The sequence below is a fragment of the Rhipicephalus microplus genome, chromosome 2, assembly GCF_043290135.1.
Source record: "Rhipicephalus microplus isolate Deutch F79 chromosome 2, USDA_Rmic, whole genome shotgun sequence".
NCBI lineage: Eukaryota > Metazoa > Arthropoda > Arachnida > Ixodida > Ixodidae > Rhipicephalus > Rhipicephalus microplus.
The window spans coordinates 48,410,607-48,435,134 of NC_134701.1; the positions used below are offsets into that span (position 1 = coordinate 48,410,607).

At 44.1% G+C, this 24,528-nt stretch overlaps 1 protein-coding gene and 1 long non-coding RNA gene across 2 annotated transcripts in view; one reads left to right on the forward strand and one right to left on the reverse strand.

The window, feature by feature from the left end:
- The window catches only part of LOC142796242 (uncharacterized), a 46,696-nt gene extending 39,765 nt beyond the window's left edge, over positions 1–6,931 (reverse strand). Inside the window, exon 1 of the long non-coding RNA XR_012893643.1 lies at positions 6,445–6,931. This is a non-coding gene — a long non-coding RNA (uncharacterized LOC142796242). The remainder of the gene's footprint in view (positions 1–6,444) is intronic.
- The window catches only part of LOC119169104 (uncharacterized), a 563,356-nt gene that overhangs the window by 419,986 nt on the left and 118,842 nt on the right, over positions 1–24,528 (forward strand). The window lies entirely within an intron of this gene.

Genomic DNA, 24,528 nt, shown 5'->3' on the forward strand with positions numbered 1-24,528 from the left:
TGACTACATTCCACGCTCATGGTGTGGTTGCGGCCGTTTCGCCAGCTTCACGTGTACCAAGTTTGGTATTACAAGACGTGAATGGATGATGAAGGTATGGTACCGGTGCTAACATGATAAACATGAGATGCGTGTCATGTAGCGACATGACTACATACTACACTCATGATGCGCTCGTGGCCGTTTCACTAGCTTTACATGCACCAAACTCAGTATTACGCGCCGTGAACAGACGACATAGGTAAATGACACATCCAAACATGATAATCACGACATCCGTGTCTTGTAACAACATGACTACATGCCACACTGATAATGCGCTCGCGTTCGTTCCGCAAGCTCCACAGATGCCAAATTTGGTATTACGTGACGCCAATTAATGACGAAGGCATGTAACCGGTGCAAACAAAATAATCATGAGATGCGTGTCATGTCAGAACAGGACTACATGCCACAGTCAAGACGCCAATACATTTTGACGTGACGCGGTACGCGTGCTTGCCGGCGTTCCTTTCGTCACGTCACGCCGGCGTTGCCACGCCAGGTGCCAGTCCTGCCATACACTCGCAGGCACGCACCGTTTTGCTTTGGCGCATGCGCGTTTCAGCGCGTCCTGCGTCCCCTCCATCACGAAAAGATGGAGCACATTGGCGCGAAATGCAGCAGGTCGTATTTCGCGCCAGTTGCCGTCGGGCCGCGCCGACTTACGCTGGTAGCACCTGGCGTCAGACTATAAAGTGCTCGCGTTTTGGTAATGTTGCGTCGCTGCGCCCAGAGCGCGCGCGTCAACGCTACATTGGAGTATATTGAGCCCTTCATGATGCACTCGCGGCCGTTTTGCTAGCTCCTCTTATACCAAATTTGATGCTACCTGATGTCAATGGACGACAAAGTATATGAATGGGGCAAACATAATAATTCTGACACGTCGGTCATGTAAGAACATGACAACATACCATGCTTATAGCGTGCTCGCGGCCGTTTCGCTAGCTTCACATATACTAAATTGGTATCACGTGATGTGAAAAGATGACGAAGGTAAACAACGCATCCAAACATGTGAATTATAACATGGAAGTTATGTACGGCATCATTTACCACCACCTCGTAACGTTGTGTTGACTTTAAAGTGACATATCAAAATTTCTCATTCGTGCTTCACATATCATCGATTACCACTGTACATGGGATCTGCCATTTTTATTTGCCGGGCTTCACTTAGGAGGTAGGGGTATTTGTTTACGCTGGCACATTTATTGTAATACTATTGTTTCAATGGTTCCATTTTGTATTTGTGTACATAACTACTGCAGTAGCCGTGCGTTGGGCTGCAGTATTTGAAAATAAATAAATATACCAACCAAAAGGGTTTAACGCAGTGCTCACTTTCAATCTTATGACTGATATCTGGTGCATCTAGAAGTGTCAGGTGTGGTTTATTACATTGGAGAAAATTTTAGCTGCAGACAACATTCAAAATCTTTCCGCACAGGGTTGAGTTGCAATGTTATAACCGATATATGTGACTTCATGAAGTTTTCTGTGCAATTTGTGTTTTTATAGAATATTTTAACTACAAACAACGTCCAGAAATCTTTCATACAATGTTCAGTTGCGGTATTTTCAGCAATATCTGTCATATGATGAAGTGTCAGGTCCAGTTAGTTGTATTAGAGCGTATTTCGACTGCAGGCTATATGCCCAGAAGCATTATATGGCGTGCTTTGTTCCCATCTTATGATCAATATCCGTTGCATCATTAGGAGCTAGGCGTGCTTTCTTGCATTGGAGGATATTTGTATTACACACATGATCAAAATCCTTCCATACAGGGAAGGTTCAGTTGCAGTCTTATGAACGATATCTGTGTCATCACGAAGTATTGGGCGCAGTTTATCGCATGGAGAATACTTTGACTACAGAAAACGTACAGAAGTCTTTCATACAGGATTCAGTTAGGACAGTAGAGTAACGAATGTCTGTCACATCCTAAAGTGTCAGGCACAGTTAGTTGTGTCAAAGCGTATTTTACCCACAAAAAATGCCAAGAAGCATTCTACGCAGTTCCTATTTTATGACCAATATCTGTTGCATCAATAAGTGCGAGGTATGGTTTGAAGCATTAGAGGATATTTCTATCGCAGACAAAATCCGAAAGCCTTTTACATAGGGCTCTATGACCAAAATCTGACACATCATGAAGTTTTCGGTGTGATTATTAGGTTGATTAAAGCTGTAAGCTTTGAAGTGTACATGTACTGAATTTACCGAGATATTCACAATAATAATGGATTTGGTAGTGTAGGTATAGCTACCTGGTGATTAATACACCTTGGTTTTTATAAACCTGATTTATAAACATAATTACGCGGCGACGGCGCCTTAGTCAGCAAAGAAAGGAGGAGGGGGTGCAATGTCAGCTTCATAGATTATTATAATAGGGAGGTGGGCGCTGAAGCAGCCCCTAATTGTCATAATAGGGAGGGGGGTACTGCAGCGAACACCCCCCCCCCCTTAGGGAGAATCCTGCGCACGTCTATGATAGACGTAATGTATCCTATACGTAAGTTTTCGTTCGCGGGAGTGGCGCACGCACAGCTGTCGATTTCTGGTGCACACACCGCTAGAGTTCCTTTGCTGACTGCGATGTCAATTACTACTAAAATAGTCAAAACTGTGGCGTGTGATGCACTATGAATATTTGTTGTTGTTACTTGGGGTTTAACGTCCCAAAACCAGCATATGAATATGAGAGACAAAGTAGTGGATGGCTCCGGAAATTTCGACCACCTGGGGTTCTTTAACGTGCACTCAAATCGGAGCACACGGGTCTACAACATTTCCGCCTCCATTGGAAATACAGCCGCCACAGCCAGGATTTGATTCCGCAACCACTATCATTATTTTAAGGCGCTATCATATCTTCGGCGTTGTACAAACCCCCTCCAGATCTGAACGTGCCGTTCTGTGCTCAACTAGAACAGTTCCAAGCCAAAAGATCAAGCAACATTGTGCATCGGCCTTGGACGCGTAGGCGTCAACGCTTTTGACGCGTGCCAGTGGTTGCGCGCCTTTTCCACCACAGGCGCAACTGGATGCTTTTGACGAGTATGCGCGTGCGTACGCGTGCCAGTGGTTGGTACATTAGGCCATCCTACGTTTGGTAATCCGGCTAAAACAATGATATGGTAAATGGCGCTCGCACTTCGGCTTATTTCAACTCGACGGCTCGAGTCCCCGCAAACGGATACCACGAGTTTCTACGAACGAAGGTGGATATGTGAGATAGGGCAGAAAACGTAAAGCCTATATGGCGGGAAACGTGAACGTTTACGGGCCGCAAAGGCCATCGCATGTGCAGATTCTATCAGGTAGCTGGTAACAGAGTAAAGTAAAGAAGTATCCGTACAAGCTAAAAGCCCCTAATGAGGCTTCACCAGTGGTGTACTGTCGATATAATAGCGACGTTTTTGAGATACCCAATTGATTTCGGATGCAGAAGGCCTAATAAAACTTGTCTACAAGGTCCGCTCGTGTTTTGACAAGCAGCACACAGGTGGTGAAGCGGAACTCATTTGCTTGTTTCCAAGATAAGGCCAATGTGGTCCCAAGTCAAGCTGAGCCAGGTAATAGTGGTTTTGAGGAATTCTCGAATACGGCATATGTCGAAAGAAAGGGTGTGTTTTGGGCCATGAGACGCACTACTGAACCAAACGCTACGTGAGGACGCAGCGACGGTAACAAGTTGACAACAGGCCAACGCTATTGAGGGGCACACTTTAAGTTTCTACAGTGCATATGCTGTTTTTATCAACACATGGCACCGTAGGTGCTCACTCTACGTTAGAGGGAATGGCTTTCGCTGTATTTAATGTGCACCAGTTGACATGCCACGTGTTCCTTGTTAGCGTTAGTGCTTAGACGCATGCTAAAGCTAGCGTGAGCGTCTTTTGATATACTAAAGCTCTGTTTTCTCTCTCACGCGTGAAACCGGTTCACTTTAATCAACCAGCCTGCGCATCGTTGCTCTCTTCCATTACTTGTTCCATAGCCACTGGGGAGAGCTCGTGTTGCTTTTTTTCATTGCTTGCTCCACAGTCATTGGGAACAGCCCGTACAGTGATGGTCTATACTGTGGCCTTGACCTTTAGCACGAAGCACCTCGTCAAACAGCCCATATATTACGTAATTTTCCATATTTGTGTGGCGAGATGGGCGCAGACCTTTGCATTCATCAAGTGAGAAGGAGGCAAGGGCGTGCGTTTCACCCCCTTAATCACCGCAGCCTCTAGATGCAATGACTTTTAACCCACGCTCTTCTTGTCAACCTTCAGGTTATCGTCAGTGAAGTTGTTTTGGTCGAAGTTTGTCTCGAGGTGTTATCAAAAGCTCTCTCCATGATCCCGAATGGTCCCTAGCTTATATGGCAATATATATATAGGCACCGTCTAGCACCTTGAACAGTTGCGCCCAGCGCACGCAGCTGAATACCGCCGCGGGGCTGTAGTGGTCACGTTGCTCGGCTGCGGACCCGAAGGCCACAGATTCGACAATGGCCGCGGCGGTCGCTTTTTTGATGAAGCCGAAGTTGTAGAGGCCTGCGTACTGTGTCATGACAGCGCACATTAAAAAGTAAGTAATGGTCGGAACTTCTGGAGCCCTACACTATGGCGTGCCTCATAGCTGCATCGTCACTTAGCACGTAAAACCCGGTATATTGCGATTACATTACTATGACAAGGTCGACGCGCTTTTTCTTCGTCCTCTTCTTCGTGCTATGCTGCGCTACGCGAACGCGTGCGCCCGTCGCGCTGTCCCCCTGCACCAAACTGTCAAGCGTCAGATACGATATATCGCATGGACGAAAGAACACGTGCATACAGAAGGAAAAAAATATAGAAAGAACGAGAAGAAAGAGAGAATATGCAGGGCGAAAAAACATTAAAAGAGGCAGAGACAAAAGTACATAGAAAGAAAGTGAGCAGGAGCTGGAAAACAGTGACGCAGACATCACTAAACACAGAACGCTGCCTAGTACCGCTGCTGCTTTAGGTTTGGCACCTCTAGTCCGAAGCTGCCCTAAATTCGTATTTCTTTCTGGGCACGTGCCTCTACTTGGGAAATAAAATAGTCTCGTCTCATAAAGTGAACATGCTCTAGTTGAGCTCCCACTGTGACGAGTACAGTACGATTTTCAACCAGCCGATTTGATTATACCACTGGTTGTAATCATGAGCATGGTCAGCACAACTTTCAAGGCATAATAAGGTAGCTTGATTGCGATGCGGCCACTGAAATGTAATTTGGTTCGTTTTGGTAGTTCTTTTAAAGTGCGAAAAAAATTCGGAACTTCCCATGCACTGTCGATGTAATGCGAGAAAGTCAGTATTTATCTGTTACTAAATTGAATGGGTTCTTGTCGTAGTATGCCGTTGGCTATTGTACGTTTGGCAGGCATGAATGCCCGTGAAACAAACACTTCTGCGTTGGTGCGTTGGCAAAGCAGGACATGGCCTCAGCGACAGAAAATTTCATTGACCCATTTTTGTTTGTTCAACTCAATTCTCTGGATCTAAGAGACAAGAAAGTCAAGGAAAGTATCTAGGGATGTTATTTGTTGTAAGGTAGATGAACGTGAAAATGTATAAAACTGTAAAAAAATGAAGTGGATAATAGCATAACTTGCCCCTGGCAGTACCAAAGCTATGACCTCCGAATAACGCGTCCGATACTCTACCAACTCGCTACAATGGCGGTCATTCCCCTGTACAGTTTTTCAGGTATATATGTTAATTAAAAGTGGAAGCGTTAGTCACTCCACAGGTAGCCGTCACCAGGAATGTGGGACAGTCTTACTTCTGCCTGCCTGTGTCACAACGCTCTTGACCTTTTCACGAGCTGGTAGCTGAGCAAAAATCTCACGTATGCTAACATAAGGCATTCCGTATGCCGAAACGAAGCCCTCCTTAACGCCAGGGGAAGGTCGCCTGTTCCATCCCTGCTAGCGGCAAGTAACGTTTTTGTCCAGTTTACTGTCTTTACATTCGCAGTATGTTTCTATTTCATCTCATTTTCATTCCTTAAAGACCCCACTGAAGGGGTACTACATAAGGGGTGGGTACATACATGAAAAACAAAAGCCAAGTTTTAATACGTTGTAAAATTATCTGTTAAAGTGGTGAAAAATGTTGAAGGACAAGTAATGGCTGAGAGGTTGCTACGCTCCAGTGCATGGAGTTCAAGAAGACAAAGCAGATAGACTGGCGCCAGTCGACAACTCATTTTTTGCAGCTTTACGACAACCAGAGGTGTTGCCAAAAAGTGGCGAATCTTTTCCTTGAAGCTGTCCCAGCATGTTATGTCATGCTCGTGGTTGTCAAAGCAAACACGAGGGGTTCCATCGAGATAAAAGATGACGTTTTCGAGCATAAGAGTGGGTCTCACCTGTAAGTGGCGCTGACGCGTTCGTAGAGGCGTAGCCACTGGTCGACGTTGGAACCCTCGTGGCCAGAGAACACGCCGGGGTCTTTGAGCGCGGGAAGCGTCACGAAAGTTGTTGCGGGCGCTGGGTTCACAGGCCGGGAAGAAGGGCGGGCGACTGGAGAGAATGTAGCCGAGTTTTAAGTGGTCATGTTGAAAGCCGCGAGGGAGCGTCCGCTTCGGAGTTCCATGGCGAGGACGGAGATCGCAGAACTCCACCAAATATGTTACGAGAAGGAGACCGACTCGGAGGGGTAGTCACCGATGTACTTACAGCCAGTTAAGCGAGCAGCGCCAGCCACACAGATTAGATCTCGCCAGTCTCTCTGCTTTGTATTCTTCAACTCCATGCACTGGCACGTAGCAATGTCATTGGAAAGGTTGTTACAGTTGGTTGCTGCACGAAAAAAGAATGAAGACGAAATATTCTGCAGGGGCTGCGTTAGAGTGCCTCAAGCGTGCTTCAAGTGAGTGGCCGAGGCGAACGAGCGCCTCTAGGCACGTTAGACACAAGTTTTATCTGGCAGTTATCTTCGAAAACGAAGGCGTGCAGCTCACGGAGAAAGATGCGCGCCAGTCTTGGAGATGATAAGGTGTAAAACGCAAAGCGACGCGCAGGTGCCACCACAGTGACCTCGTAGCAATGCGTTGGAAACACTTTTTTGAGCATCGCGTTGCACTGTCAGCGCAGCGCGAATAAACGCTACAGTTCTTGGAGTTACTTGTGTGTGCCTCTTCTAGTATAAAGACAGACATACAAAACATCTAAGCGATGTTGTGGCGCGTCAGATATGCGCGATAATTAGTTTTTAATTGACAATCGCACAACTATCAACGCCAAACCTTGAGCAATATTGGTGCGCGCTGCGGTTGGGGTTGGCCGTTTGATGCCTTTTGAGGTATCGTTAGGGCGGGCAGACAGACAGACAGACAGACAGACAGACAGACAGACAGACAGACAGACAGACACACAGACAGACAGACAGACAGACAGACAGACAGACAGACAGACAGACAGACAGACCAAAATTTTTCCGTCGAAGGTCCCCAAGAAAGACTGTCGTCCTCAAAAGTGAAGGTGCGGGCGCGTGGGCGAGCAACTTGTTTGCGGGTGACTGGTGCGACCAAAGATGCGTTTCGGGGGGAGAACGTGGGGTGGATTACCGAGGAAGCTGTAAAAAAAACTTGTGAAAAAGACAAATGCTAGCAGTGCGGTGATGATATGCGAGTAATGATAAACTGAATTTTGTTTGCAGTGCTCATATGGTGATGTCATATGAGTACTTAGAGTGAATGAACCTAGTGGCTCGATTTTGAAGTGACTCGAGTTGATTGATCAGATATTCTTGATTAGGGTTCTGAATGGGGGATGCATATTCTAATTTTGAATTGATGACAGACTGATAGGCGAGTAGCTTTACATCTTCAGGGGCATGGCGCAGATGGCGTTTTAAAAACACGAGCGTTTTATTGGCAGTTGTTTGTAATGGGAGTCACCCAGAATAAATCACTTCAAAGTGTTACTCCAAGATATCTGTAGGAAGGAACTAGTTCAAGGTTAGCGCAAGTCGTCTGGTAAGAAAAAATGAGTGGACTTTTACGGTGATGGAAAGAGACAGCCTTGCATTTATTAGGGTTTAGTTCAATTAGCCTTAGGTTACACTAATTTTGCACACTTCGCAAGTCATTTTGAAGAGATGCGTTATTGGAAATGCTAATAATGGTACGATAAATTACGCGATCGTCTGCGAACATACAGATATTAGATGAGACATGCAGTGGTAGATCATTAATGTAAATTAAGAACAATAGTGGACCAAGTATGGACCCTTGAGGAACACTTGAAGTTACGTGGGTAGCACTAAATATATGGTTATTAACAAAGAAGAAATGTGAGCGTTTACTTAAGCATTCTTATTCATGCTAAAATATTGGGACTGAGATGTCGCTCATCAAGTTTTAGTATAGACGATCATGAGAAACTTTGTCGAAGGCTTTTGAATATTCTGAAAAGATGGCGTCAATCTGTAAGTAAGAATCCAGATTTACATGCAGGTCGTGAACAAACACGGCTAGCTGCGTTTCGCACGAAAATCCTTTCCTGAAGCCATGCTGTGATGGATGAAAAAAGTGGTTAGAATCAACAAAGTCCATAATATGTGTACAGATGATATGTTCAAGCATTTTACATGGCACACTGTAATGAGATGAGGCAATAATTCAATGAGAACTGTTTAATACGAGATTTGTAAACTGGTATGACCTTTCTATGTTTCCAGTCAAGAGGTAGCATGCATGTTAAAGTGACTGTGAAAACAATAAACGTAGATATGCGGCACAAATATGTTTCGTGTTCTGGAGAACTTTTGATGTAATATCTTCCGCACCAGCCGACGACGAGAGTTTTATTTTGTCTAGTAAGGATGAAATACCGGATGAAAAAATTTAATTGGTGGCATGGTACATTCAAAAGCAGCATGACGAACAAAAAATGACTCTTCTGTTTTATGAGTAAACACTGAGGCAAAAATGGTGTTGAAAGCATGGGCGCATTCAGCGTCTGTTAGGGCATCACCTGACTCGTTTGATAAAGTAAGACAGCGCGTGTCATGAGGGTTATCACTTGCCAGAATTTTTTCGGGTTGTTCTTAAGCATGTTGGGTAAGTCAAAGTGAAAACATGAGCTTTTAGCATGACAAATAGCTTTAATGTAAGCTCTTTCAGCGTCTCTGTACGCAATTCATGCATCAGGTGTGTTGCGGGACTTGGCTGCGTGGAAACACCGTTTCTTTTTATTTTCTAATTGCTTCAGTGCTTTATCAAACTAGAGTTTGGCTGAGTAAGTAGAGATTGTAATTAGAGGAATGTATTTGTTTACTAAATTGTTTAGTTCATCTTTAAAAACGCGCCAGTTTTTTGTCTATAGTATGAGAAGAAAAGGTCCTTTACAATTTGAGATAAATCTGGCCTAAGTCATGGTTAATTGCTTTTTAACTTTCTTTATTGCATAAGCGAATAATTTTTTACCAGTTGGAGTCAATAGAGATTTTACCACAAAGTCTACATGAATAACCTCGTGGTCACGAATTTCGAGAAGATACGTAATGGATGAGACGCCTTCGGGGTAATTTGTAAGGACAAGGTCTAGAATAATATGGCAGTTACCTGTGACACGAGTTGGTTGTGTGACCACTTGGGATCAATTAAAGTTTAGGCACGCCTCAAGAAGCTCGTTCAATTCCTTCGATGTAGTTACTGGAGCCTGCACGTTTGAGAAAACGATATAAAGAAAATTAAAGTCTCCAAACTGAATCACATGCATATTAGTATGTTTGGTTGTTATCTCATTTAGTAGGTTGTTCAACTTGAAAGAGAAGTCGGGAGCACTTTGAGGGGGCCTAAAGCAAAGGCCTAGTAAAATCGAATGAGGTAAGGCGTGACAGTGAAGCCATATGATTTCCAGATCAGATACAAATTTTACGGAAGTACAGGATATGTTTTGACTCACGGCAACAAGTACCCCTCCCCCCCTCGCGCCCCAGCGATCGTTTCGAAAAAGTTGAAAGTTTGTTAAGTCAGCGAGAACTTCACTCTCCGTTACGTCTCCTGTGTGTCATGTTTCAGTCAATATTACAAGATTGCTGCGAGATGACAAAACCAGATTATAAATGATATCACATTTCGCAAGAAAGCTGCGTGTGTTAGTGAAGATAGCTGAAAGCGACAAGTTTGATTTCCGATAACGCAATGGGCAGGAGGGCGCATGTTGATAACTGGGCAATTGCTATGATACTTCTTTAACAGATTCTGTTGAATGTTCAAACACGTATTGTTTTATTTCAGTGTGCAATGTTTTGAAGTGCAGAAAATAGGACGAGGATTTCGATTTGGTGAACCGATAAAGAGTTTGCGAGCAGATCTGATGGGCTGCAAGAAGTCCTCAACGACGCTGTATTGGCTTTCTTTAAATTTAGGAACATTGCGAAGGAGAGATTCTTTGGTTTTAAAACAGTTATATTTTACAATGAGTGGCCTGGAATGGCGCTCTGAATGGCGTACAAGATGATGTGCACGTTCAATGTGATTGATTGATTTGTGGGGTTTAACGTCCCAAAACCACCATATAATTATGAGAGACGCCGTAGTGGAGGGCTGCGGAAATTTTGACCACCTGTGGTTCTTTAACGTGCATCCAAATCTGAGTACACGGGCCTACAACATTTCCGCCTCCACCGAAAATGCAGCCGCCACAGCCGGGATTTGATCCCACGACCTGCGGGTCAGCAGCTGAGTACCTTAGCCACTAGACCACCGTGGCGGGGCTGCACGTTCAATGTGACTGCGATCAACGGTGACGTTCAAATGCTCATTGCAGTGGCGAATGACGATTTCCTCCGATTCGGAAAGTGTTTCTCTCGTATTGGGATCAGGGATGTTATAAAATATAGGATTGTTTTAACGTGACCTGTTCTCGGTATCTTCTATTTGTGAAGCAAGGCGATCGAGCTAGCCTGCTATTAGAATATATTATCTGATCTTACTGTATCCAAGTCGGTTTTTAAGGTTGATATGGCTTTGTAATGCTCTTCTGAATCGATCATGCGCTTACATAGGTCGGATAGGGTTTAGTCTGTTGCTTGTAGCTTCCTTTTTAACCCTAATGCTTCGTTGATCAGCTTTGACTGGCTGGCAGTTAGATGTCCAACTCCGTCATTACGTCTTTGAGAATGGTAGGACCAGGGTTAATTTCTATATTTACCGGCAAGAGCAAGAAAACATTTAGAACATGAATGCATTCAACAACGATTGTAGCACAGCTGGAGGTTCGGCAGCTGTATCAGAAAGTAGTTGCTTGATTCCTTCCCGAAGGAATTATACGGTCCACTAGCCTGCATGCCGAAGCACAATGGATTAGTGGTCAGTGCTAAGCACAGCCACCGAGCCCACAGACCACGGGGAATGACAGGGGCGGTTTTATACGTGACGTGGACGACGATGTTGCAGACGATGGCACTTTCCATGGAAAATTCAGATCCAGAGCAGGTAGTGGCGGCGTTGTTGAACACGATGAATCAGTTGGTACAGGTAGAGGCTTTCACCGGGCTGGCTGTGGTGGATTCTTGGGATGGCGGTGGCTTGAGGAACCGCCAGGATTGTGGGCTGAAGAAATCCGCTCAACAAACCGTGTACCTGCATAGCAGAGTACAGTGGATTAGTGGTCTGCGCCGTAGCACAGCCACCGAGCCCACCATGCTTGCTAACATCATATACTTTCCTTGATTTTTTGTCTGTTCTACATATTGCATAACGTGTCGTTTATGTTCGTTACGCAATCGGATCATATCATACAACATTATTTTTTGTATTGGTCAAGGTAATGCAATGGCCACGAACGTTTCAAGACTTTCGCGTGAATCATGACTTACATGACATGATCGTCATGTTTTTTGTTACAATGGTTCTTCACACCTTCATGTCACGCATGCTGATTATATTATACCTATATGAAGCTATTGAAATAGTCGTCAGAGCACTAAGGCCGTAACATGTCAATCATGCCTTTGTTCAAATGCATGTCATGATTTTCATGTTGCATTAAAAACTCTCCGCTAAAACACAAATTACTTCGATAAAACATTCTGTGAACAAAGTTGACATTATTCCCAATTGTATGCGCTGTTCTGCTCATTTACCTAATAAAAATTACTGGCAACTTTGAGTAGACTACCTAGTAACATTCTAATAACATTGTTGACCATGTATGAACATTTGCGCTGTAGCAACAATTGTTATTTGACCGTCCGAAAGCTCCTTTTCTTACTATTTTCTGAAGACTAATATAGTTAGACCGTCTAAAGGCCTCCTTCTTACTATTTTAAAAAGACCATAGTCTGTAGAGGGCTCCTTATACTATTGTATGAAGACTGTTATGTAGACCACCTAAAGACATCTTTATTACTGTTTCATAAAGACTATAGTTTGTTAACCGCCTTATGGTTTGCTATTTACTGACGAGTAAATACAATTGTAAACACATGCCCTGAGGCTTCATTTACAAGCACATTTTTAAATTTACCTCGAAAAGTTTATTTAGCTTTGGCCAAGTATATAAGAAGTTATTGAACATATAACCTCCTCCCATTTCTCCTGCCCCAAAGCAAGTATGGCATGCTTTTACTCACGCGCACATGTCAAAGCTATAAATTCATTACTTACGAGAGAGCATATATACAATAACACAACTAAGTGCACGCGCTACATAAGGCTAGTGCCCTACGTACGGGTCAAGATTCCAACGTTGTACCGTTTATTCATTTGACAGCAGTGCTCACTAGCCCTATGATTAACCATTCTCAGAAGCGTAATCCCTTTTCTGTGGGGCCCATCAAAGAAGAAATAACTCGCTTGGTGGCTACTTTATTGACCACTAGCAGAACAGTTCCAAAAAATTGCCAATAATATTACATCTACTTTCTATTAGCCTCGTGGGACAAGCTCACTATGTTTCTCCTTATAGTGTGCTTTTCGTTTTGTCAAGAAAACTGTGTCCGCAAAACTTTCGGCAGATCCCACGTACCTGGGGAATCGATGTCATGCGAAGCCTGCTGAGCGAAGGTGAACGCATTAAAATTTTTTCTATTCAGCGACAGGTTTCAAAATAGTAACCTTATATATATGTAGAAATGATGTATGCACGGACATACGCAGTCGAACGTACATATTTTATGTAAGCAGTTGTTTACGCATGCACAACAATTCCAACAGCAACTGAGTATTAGTGACAAGAAAAGCGGTCAGCTGATATGTAACGCTTCTGCTCATGAGGATGGTGGCCCTCGACACGGCTACATGAATTCCGTGGATGATACAACTGACGTTAACCCGACAAGACCGCTGTGTTGCAGGAGTACGTATGTAATGTTTTTAAAATGGGATAGCTCTGCAGCATTGCAACCACAATTAAAGTTTCAACAACATTGCACCTTATAAGAGTACTTTTCCTAAGCAGTGCCGACAAGTGGCGTAGAGCTCTGCGGTAGAGTGCTTAAATGCCACGTAGCATGCTTGGGTTTGGTTCCTGCTGGGACAGTGATGTTCTTGTGGTCAATCCTGCCGATGTCAGCCTTTGTTGACTATCTCGCATTTAATTTAAGAATCTCTGTTGTCGATATTCCTGGGTACATATAAACTGTCAATCATCTGCCCGCATACCAGTAGCACATACACACCCGTGGGTATGTTCCACTGTTTGGCGGAAAGTGTTGGACATATGCGAAGGGATCGTGACATTCATTTCACGACCTGAGCGTCGTATTTGTCGAACCATTTAAACTTTCCTACTGATTTTTGTTCACTTCAAGATAAGTGTGTGATCACGAGAGCACCCACACGTAGCTGGATAAATGGATATATAGATACGCATATAGAGGCCGAAAAAGCCTGCAGAACGAAAAGAAATGATTTGCATATATGTCTAGAACCCGGACTCACCTAAGCATTCTTGTGCGCTTTTAGAGTAATTAGTTGTTTTGAATGTGCCCTTTGTGAGGCATAAACCGAATCCGACATATGTACAGCACTATGTCCCACGCGTCCTTTCAGGCACTGAGTATGTGATAAACGTGCTCATAAACTACACACGTGTAGCAGCTCAAATGATGCCGAATAATTTTGTCTTCTCAAAGTAGTGAACACCACCTTTTTCATTCAGCAAGTACTGCTGGCTGGGCCAGTTGGTCCATGTGAAAACGATATTGATTTAGCGCAGCTCAGTTTGAGAATAAAGGAAAGATACTATGCAGTCAAGAAAGGGAAAAAACAGATGACAGTGTGAGCGCTAACCTCCTACTTTGGTTTATTATGAGCTATATATGAGCTATATAATGTGTTGTAAGGGTAGGCCATAAACAAAAGTTGGAAGTTAGCCATCACACTGTCGTCTGTTTTTTCTCCTTCTTGACTGCCTAGTATCTGTTCTTCACATTCAAACTGAGCGGCGCTAAAGCAGTGTTCTTTTTTCATTCAGCACTTCTCAGATGGTTTTGAAAGCAATGTGTATATTATTATTATTATTATTATTATTATTATTGTTAATATTATTATTATTAATATTATTATTATTATTATTATTATTATTATTATTATTATTATTATTATTATTATTATTATTATTATTATTATTATTATTATTATTATTATTATTATTATTATTATTATTATTATTATTATTATTAAGAAAGACATTGATACCATCGGTTCAACTATCATCAACACAAGAAAAAGGCACGAGATCGGCGATCGAGCACCGTCATCTGGGTCCATCTGCGTTTCTTTCGAGCTACCACCCGCTTGCTCAGTTCCTTCAATAAACCCCCTTTACTATTGGTGGATCGTACTGGGTAACCACATCACCTACATCCTGGAGCTCCGATCCCACACCCTGCCGTCGACCATGCAAACTGACTCTGCCCAACAGACAGCTCCTCTCGCGGCCGCTACTTGTCCCAGCCCGGTTCACCAGAGAGACCCCCCGATCTTTTCCGGCGCCGAAGACCAGGACGTCGACGACTGGCTGTCGTCCTACAAAAAAGTCAGTGGACCAAAGAGCTGGGATGACGCTGCTAAGTTGAGCACCGTCAACTTTTATTTGGCTAATGTAGAAAAGCTGTGGTACACAAACCACGAATGCGAGTTTGAAAACTGGGCCGCTTTCAAGCAGGCAATATACTCGGTTTTCGGTCGACCAGCCGTGCGGAAGTTGCGCGCTGAACAACGCCTGCGTACACGGGCAAAAGAACCTGGCGAAACGTTTACCGCCTATATCGAAGACGTACTCGATCTCTGCAAGCGCGTCGATGCCGCAATGAAAGAAAGTGCCAAGATCCAGCCCATCATGAAATGCGTCGATGACGACGTATTTCAAATGCTCCGTGCGAAGTCTCCTGGCACGGTGTCTGAAGTGGTAACACTGTGCCAGAGCTACGACAAATTGCGACGGCAAAGAGTCCTCATTCTACGTCCATTTCAGCCTAACCAACTACTCGATGCACTGTACTTTGTGCCTCAGCACTCCCACCTTCTAGCACAAATGAAACCCTTTGTGCGTGAGGAGGTCGCACGTCAGCTTTTCCTCCTGCCGTTTTGTCAGCGCCAAGAGCTCCCACAGCAGCAGCAAGAGCGACCACCGACCCCGTTAGCTCCCATGCTCCGACATGTGCTTCAGGAACAGATTGCCGAGGCTATGTCAGTGCCCTTTCCGCAGCAAGTGGTCGCCGCGCCTCTTACTTATGCTGACGCAGTAAAGCGGCAGCAGCCACACCAGCCCTCACCGTTCAATGGATGGCCGCAGGTCACCACTCCTACTCAGTCTTCCTTCGCATGGGGTCCCCCCTTCGCTACAACAGCCTCGACTCAGCCGTATGCCACGTGGGCGGCACCCCTCGCTGCGAATGCCTGGTGAATGCGCGATAACCGGCGGATCTGTTTTGCGTGTGGCAGCCCTGGTTATATCTCCCAATACTGCTGTCGTCGCGTGCCCGGTTACACAGACGCCCGATCATGGAGCATCTATATGGACTGACCCCCTTTGGTTATGAAAGGTCGGATCATCGGTCAAGCACGTCTTCCCGTGACTATCCGGCAACTTCGTCTCGTCGCTCACCTTCACCCAATCGTCGCTCCTTGTCACCCATGCGTCCACGCCCAGCTCTCAAAATGAGGAAAACTAGCCGTCGCAGTTCAGGGGGCAAGAACTTAACTGTCGAAACGTTCAAGTCCTCGCACTTTGCCGTCAAATATCATCGAAGTTTTCAAGTTCTCGTCCTTTCCCGTCAAATATGGTCGAAGTTTTTGTGGACGGCGCCCATGCATGCGCTCTTGTAGATAGCGGTGCCGCTGTGTCTGTTATAGATGCCAAACTTTGCCGCAAGCTCCCAAAGGTGACCGTGCCGCTTGATATGATGTCCTTACGTACATCAAATGGAGAACCTGTTTGACCTATAGCCGCCTGCACTGCCCGACTCAAAATTGCGGAGGACCACTACATTAATGAGTTCATCGTTCTTTCCAAAGCAACGACTATGAAGCAGTTACGGGGCTTCTTGTGGTTATGCTCCTACTTTCGCCGGTTCAAGCGCAACTTCGCCTCTATTATTGCGCCTTTGACTGAACCTCTAGGCAGCGCCAGTGATATTTCGTCATGGTCTTCCGAGTGTGACCAAGCTTTCTGTACCCTTCATCATCTCCTCAGTTCACCACCAATACTGCGTCACTATGATCCTACAGCGGCAACTGAGGTCCACACCGACGCCAGTGGTGTCGGCCTCGGTGCGGTTCTCGCGCAAAGCAAGCCTGGATTCGCCGAGTGTGTCGTCACCTACGCCAGCAGAACTCTCACCAAGACTGAATCAAACTACAGCGTCACCGAGAAGGAATGCTTGGTGATCGTTTGGGCGCTTGTCAAGATCCGCCCATATCTTTATGGCCGTACTTTTGATGTAGTAACGGACCACTGCGCATTATGCTGGTTGTCTTCAATCAAGGATCCATCGGGTCTTCTTGTCCGTAGGGCTCTTCGGCTTCAAAATTATGACATCCGCGTTGTGCATCGTTCCGGCCACAAGCATACCCATGCTGATGCACTGTCGCGATCTCCCCTGTCCCCGGACATTTCATCTGTTTCCTTGAACAACACGTTGTCAGCTCTTGACGAGGGCACCATCTCTTCTGCACAACGCAATGATTCATGGATCGCTTCGCTTCTTGACGTGGTAATCGAGGCACCGACACTTCCAACCACTCGAACCCTGTGCCGCCAGGCTCCGCACTTCAGTATTCGGGACGGTCTTTTGTACTGGTGCCACTATTCAGCAGATGATAGAAAATGGCAACTAGTCATTCCCTAAACTCTGCGCTCTACTATCTACGCATCGTTTCATTCCAACCGGCATTGTGTTCACGCCGGTGTTTTCAAGACCTACGAGCGCCTTTGAAAAAGGTATTACTGGAGTGGAATGTTTACCTTCGTCCGCTTTATTCGTGGCTGCCACGAATGTCAGCAGCGGAAAAAACCACCACATCCTGCAACAGATTCATTGCAGCCACTCCCATGCCCAGACCGCCCATTCTACCACGTAGGAATTGACCTCTACGAACCTCTACCATTGGCAACGGCAGGCAACTGATATGCTACCGTGGCTGTGGATCATCTTACACGGTACGCTGAAACTGCTGCTCCCCCACAGCTGCAGCACAAGACGTCGCAACTTTCATACTCAATCGTTTTGTGCTTCGTCATGATCCTCATCGCGAACTCCTCTGTGACCGAGGGCGTGTTTTCCTTTCCGATGTAATCCAAGCACTTCCTCAACAGTGCCATATTGCACACCGAAAGAGTACAGCCTACCACCCACAGACGAATGGTCTGAGTGCGCGGTTTATTCCCACTCTGGGGGACATGCTCGCGACGCATGTCACTTCTGATCAAACAAACTGGGACCTCGTTCTTCCATTTGTGACATACGCGTATAACACCGCTATGCGAGTCACTACCGGGTTTTCTCCATTTTCTTTCCGTACGGTCGCCAACCATTGCACACCATCGACACTTTACTGCCACACTCGCCAGATCCCTCCAAATGCACGCCTGTCTTGGAAGCCACTCGTTACGCAGAAGAGTGCCGCCAGCTAGCCAAGCGGCTTACTACAGCCGACCATCAGCGCCAGTAGGAGACCCATTACGACGACCATCGTTCTGCACGAACGTTCGTTCCTGTAGTACTTGTATGGCTGCATGTACCGCCCTGTGCCCCTGATGTATCACCCAAGCTACTCTCTAATTATCATGGTCCCTACCACGTGGTCGAGCGTACCTCACCCGTGAACTACGCCATTGAACCCCTCACGCCACCGAGCGATCGTCGTGGGCGTGGACGTGATATTGTCCACGTAAACCGTTTCAAGCCCTACGTCGACCCGCTTGTCCTCACGTGTTAGATTGCCAGATGGCTTCATTTTTTGCTGGGGGTAATTATAGTGAATAAGAAAGATGATACCATCGGCTCAACTATCATCAACACAAGAAAAAAGCACGAGATCGGCGATTGAGCACCCTCATCTGGATCCGCCTGCGTTCTTTTCGAGCTACCACCCGCTTGCTCAGTTCCTTTAATAAACCCCTTTTACATTAATAATGATATTATTATTATTATTATTATTATTATTATTATTATTATTATTATTATTGTTGTTGTTGTTGTTGTTGTTGTTGTTGTTGTTGATATTGAAGCACAATACAAGTACTGAGAGAGAATTAATGAACAGAAAGTTAGAGACGTACACACTAAACCTAATCTGACCCTTAAGGGTGTAATAAGCTTGTCGCCAGACGAACACCCTTTGCTCCCTATTAAGTGTTCAAAAAAGGTGCTGAGAAAGGGTGCAGAGCTCAGCACCCTTAAGAAAAGGGTGCAGAGCAAAAATTTTGAAGGGTGTAATGAGTGCACCCTTTAAAAAGAGGTGCTTTGATGTCATAACACCCTTTCAAATGGGTGCTGGAAGGGTGCTCCACATCGACGTACCAGTGGGCCAAATCTAGGATTGATGCTGGAGATGGCTAAAAATGCAGATTGCTGTGTACTCTGTAGACCATGCTGAGTGACAGCCCACATACGGTTTGTTAGTACTTGAACACATGTACTAAGTGGTCCATTCCACCCTGAACACGTGCACCATGCACGCGGCCGGCCCTCCACAGAGTGCCTTCCGCAGGCGCTTATGAAACTAGCACTGAAACCCTGTGACAGCTCTAGGTGGGGCTTTTGCATCATCGTCTTTTGAAACACAGTGTCTCTGCAGTGAAGCTCCTGGTAAGTTGGCTCCAGTGTTTTGCTTTCTCCATGTGTAGGCAAATAGAGAATCCGGCACTGTTATCGAGAAGTGCTGCAATTGTGCCTTACCCTGTCCAGGTGCTGTTCCTCGGGTTTTTGTTTTTTGCTGCTCTGGATAGAACAAGTTGCACTTACTGCACTTCTGAAGAACAGTGTCGAATTTCAGATAAGCTTCTACTGTTGCAAGAGCAAAGTTAGCTTCACCACAAAATAAGTGTGATTTGGCGAAGCCGCCGTTCTCTTGCAGTCAACAAAGTGGAGGCCCACTTACAGCTGTCGGTACGTTTGTGTACTAGTTACCAAAGAGCCCTCGAGAAGCGCTCGGCAGAGTGCCGGATGCATGGTGCAATGTTCAAGGTGGAAGTAGACAATATGTAAATATGTACCTTAAAGCAAGCTATATTGAATAAATATGTGTGTTTCAATAATCATGAAGTTGATCCCAGAGTGCATATATGGCCTGTGCTACCCATTTTTAGTCCAGAATGAATGTAATCTATTCAAGGCCCCTTGCTGCACACATGCATGCACAATTTATGGATGCTTGGTCACCATACAGACATACATGCCTGCAAGTTAAAAATTCACAAGTTTCGGATACTGGTGATTATTTCAAATGCCATATACTCACTTTGAAAGACACACAGATAATATGCACTAAACACAGAACCTTACCACATTGCACTCTTTTAAATTATGTGTAGCAGACGTGAGCTTTTATGCATGTGAGAATGCAAGATATTAGGCCCCAACAAAAATTTATGACAAATAAATTAACATAATGCGAATAGTCACTATTTTATTGTACATAGCATACAACCGAAAAAGATTGACAATAGTAAACATGAGCTATGACCTTCTGCATCGATTGTAATGGTGAGATCTTTGTGAGTGAGGATCAATCTTCTGTTTTTCAAATCTTTTTTCTTACGGGTAGACATCTTTTTTGTGACGAGACTTCTTTTTTAACTTTTAACATTCTTACTTCCCTCCTTGCATAGTAGGTAACAAATAAATTATTTAGAACAACAAAATATAAGTTAGAGGCACCAGTAGTCCAAAGGCGCTTATTGAGGGTGTTGCCAGTGCCCACAAAATTGAAAAAGAAAATAGATAGGAAAGTAGGTGTGTGGTAAAACATGTGGGCTTATATAACATGCTTTGGTCATCATGCTAAAAGCCTTGACTACAAACTTGCTCAAGGCTTATTTACAGCTCTCCCTTCATATATGTGTGTGTGTTTCTTAAATTGTGTGTTACAAAATCACAAATATTGGCAAAGTAATGCAAGTGGTGTTGGATTTATATAATGTGATCATTCAAACACTTGCACAATTCATCTTCAGCTGCTCAGGCGACTTTGGTTCCTTTTACAAAAGTGTGGTCAGGGCGCTCCTTCTCTACAGCACATTTGCACCAGGAAGCCTAAAATAAAGACAGAAGTAATCACAAAGAGTTTCACAAGACAGACTGTCCAAGATACAATATGCTTTGTCATGCTGGAGTGTTCTTAGTTCTATGTGAGTAGAAGTCAGCATCAAAATTCGCTTTGTTTTCAACGGAAAACATGCTTGTTGGAGGTCCCCCAGGCAAAAAACTGTGTACAAACTTCACAGTACCTGGGGGCCTACAGAGGGTAGCATGTACAACAGATTTCACATACAAAAACAAACAGCATAGTAGAAAGGAAATATATACACAAGAAACATCTGAGTAATGATTCAGCATGATGCACACGTGAAATATGAGTTAGGTTTGAGTAAAAAAGCTATTCATCAAGCAATTGCGCACATCCGATTTGAACAAACCGAATAAGGCACTGAAGTTAATTAGGGTTTTTAAAGAATTGTAAAGTATCAATAAGCAATATTCTAGTCTAGCTCTACAATAGTGTGTCATGCATGTAGTACTAGTATTTGCCTGTTAGGTATGCTGTAGTCATGAATATATTCAGTTTTCCTAATACCTAAAACTTAGTATGCTACAGTCCAGCTGTTCATGTTCAATAAATAATTCTTTATGTTAGCACTTAGGTTACAAAATTGATGCTAAAAATTTGGCAGACCCCACATACTTTGGGAATCGATGTTATGCGAAACACGCATAACATGTATTTCAATTTTTTTATTGAGCGATCTTATGAAGTGGAGCTCAATATAAGTACAATTCTCACACACACATACGCTAAGCAGCTGCATATGTTTCATTTGTTATGGGGAGATGTCACACCTTTGACAACATTAGCAGTTATTTGCTGTTTCGTAACGACGCCAACAGAAACATGAATATTAGCCACACTGAAAGTGGTAGGCTGGTAAAGAAGCACTGGTGTTTGCGCTGGCACTCGCAACGATGGTAGCCCTCAACACTGCTACACAAATACTTCAGAGGATGGTGCCTGACTACAATTGACTTTGATTCGACCTCACGGCTGCATCATGCGCGAGCACATGTAATAGTTATAAAATTTGATAGCCAGTACTGCAGCGTCCGTTGATGTTACACAAACATTTGAGACTATTTGGAAAGTATAACCGAGGCTGGGCATGGCTCTGTGGTAGAATACCTAATTACCAAGCAGAATACTAGGTTTCGATTCCTTCTAGGACACTTGACTTTATTCTTTGCATTCATTTGGTCAATGCTGCCTATGTCAGCTTTATAGCGTTCAAGAGCTCGTGTCGTGGAAAAACCGCCGCCAGCGTCTGCCCCGTTGGTTGTGAGCGAAATATTGTCTGTGCATCTGTGATCGAAAAATCAAGTTACCTAGTTTCCAGAAACTCAAAATTCCTACTTATCACCTAATGAAGGCGTTCTAATTGCTGCAAAACAAAACCCCAAGTCATACTACTAGACACTCAACACAGGGCTTAACACACGAAAGTCTATTGACATCGGCCAAAAATTAACGTTTGATGTGCAGCACTATTCCTTTTCCCCATTTTATGAACTACACAATGTCATGATAATTGTATCCTGGTATTTTTCGTGGGCTAAATCGCCCAAAAAATACAATGATTATGTCAAAAGAATGGCATCAAATTTTACCAACATGTCATTGAAATAGAGACACAGGCTACTAGTCTTACTTATAATGCTAAGAGCATTTAAAATAAAGGCATTGAAGATAGCTGGTGGCCTTTTTCACTATCTAGGTATCTATTTTTCACTATCTAGGTATCAATAATCTGTTATGTCAGTCATAGTTTACTGACATTGCAAGCTTAAGAAAAGTGTGGCTCTGAAGGCATCAACACAGCGTTTCGCCAGATCTTCTAAGAAGGCAGTCTTTAAAATTGCTAATGTTTCCAATTTTTTATCCTATAAATTTCGTGCCTTGCATCCAAATGAACCTCCATCCTACTTGTTTTTTTTGCATTAGTGCTCTCACTAACTGCTTACCTTGTCTTGTCAAGTGTTCATTGACATAAATAGGACTACTTGATCTAAAAGGAAAGGCCACTGTAGACAGACGTAAGTTTTTTCTCTTATATCCAGCACACTTCATTTGTAACATCTTTCATAATGCACTACTATTTTTTTCAAACTAGGCTTGTTTGTTCCTACTCTGTCTGCAGTGTCAATATCATCACGAGTAATGGTTTTTCCATCATCGCACAAATATTTCAAACAGCGTCAAAAGAAAACCCTCATCTGAGACGCCTTTGATGTCGGATTGTTCAACCTTGAATACAGTGTAAATTCTTCAATTTTCATCTGAAGTTGCTTATTTTCACCTGGAAGTTTTTTGTGCCTGTTTCAAGGTGCGACAGGCTCTTCATGCAAAGCCTTTATTTCTAAAGAGAGCGCGTTGACACTGTCACCACCTTCGTTCCACACTTCTTGAAGGACCAAAGTTCAGTATGAATTTTGTGCTTGAAATCCTCTCTTTACCATGACAAAAATTCAGAGGAAACATTAGTACTCTTGCTTGGCAGGAGTGCATGCAGTAATACTAACACAAATAAAGCAAGAAATAAGTGTCTCACCTGTGCAAAAATGATTTTGGCAAGCACTGTGAAGACCACACACACTGCTGCCAAACCGAGGAGAATATGGAGAGCACTTCATATAAGTAGGCAGCGTCCAGTAGCTTGGTGAGGCACAGCGCATAAGCAGGGTGAACAGAGCTGATACTCGAAACAATGGTTCAGCAGAGTTCGCTGGTGCTTGGGCTCCTTGACCTTGTCAGGAAATTTCCATGAGCAGCCTCACTCAAATGAAATGACAGACCATGCCAAAGAATTTCTGCACCAGTGCAAAAAAATTATTTTAGTGAGGTTTGTCTAGACTGCATGCGCTGCTTGGCAAATTGCAGTGAATGGCTAGAAACGCATGGCCAACATATATTTAGTGGCAGGCAACTGAGAAATACAAAAAGGGCATGCTGCAGTATAAATACAACGAAAAACATGCTGCTGCAGAGCTTTTCATGTCGATGTCATACATGCGAATTTTCATTCACCTTTATAGCTCACTCATGCACGAAGATGAAGTTAGAACTTTTAGATGAAGACACCCCTTTTTAGCTGTATCGAATGCGCGTAATTAAGAGATAAGCATGCGTGAGTATTGCTGTTGCCTGCAATCAATAGATTCTGTTCTTGAAGCTGACCAAATATATGCACGAGTGCATCCATAGAAGCACATTTGCATTTCTGTAGTTATGATACCCATTTGATGTGTTTCTTAAGTAAATGCCTTGCAATATGCACCATACGAATATTTTATTCCGTAAAATTGCAATACCACTGCACATACATGTCAGTATGCGCATATGCATCCACTGCAGATAAAGCATAAAATTAAAGCAATACTTACACATGAATTTTTTACCAAGGAAGTGGAGGGCTCCAGAAATTTCGACCACCTGGGGTTGTTTAACGTGCACACAAATCTGAGAACACAGGCCTACAGCATTTTCACCTTTACCGACAAAGCAGCCAGCAAGGCCGGAATACCATCCTGCGACCTTCGGGTTAGAAACTGAGTACCTTACCGACTAGACCACTGCGACAGCACTTCAATCTCCCTGTTCCCCCGTGTAGGGTGATAGACCGTCTTTGCTGGTCTGGCTAACCTCCCTGCCTTTCTTTCTCTACCATTTATTCTCATGAGTTTAACCAATGAAGCTTCCTTCAAACGGCTAACATTCGGACGT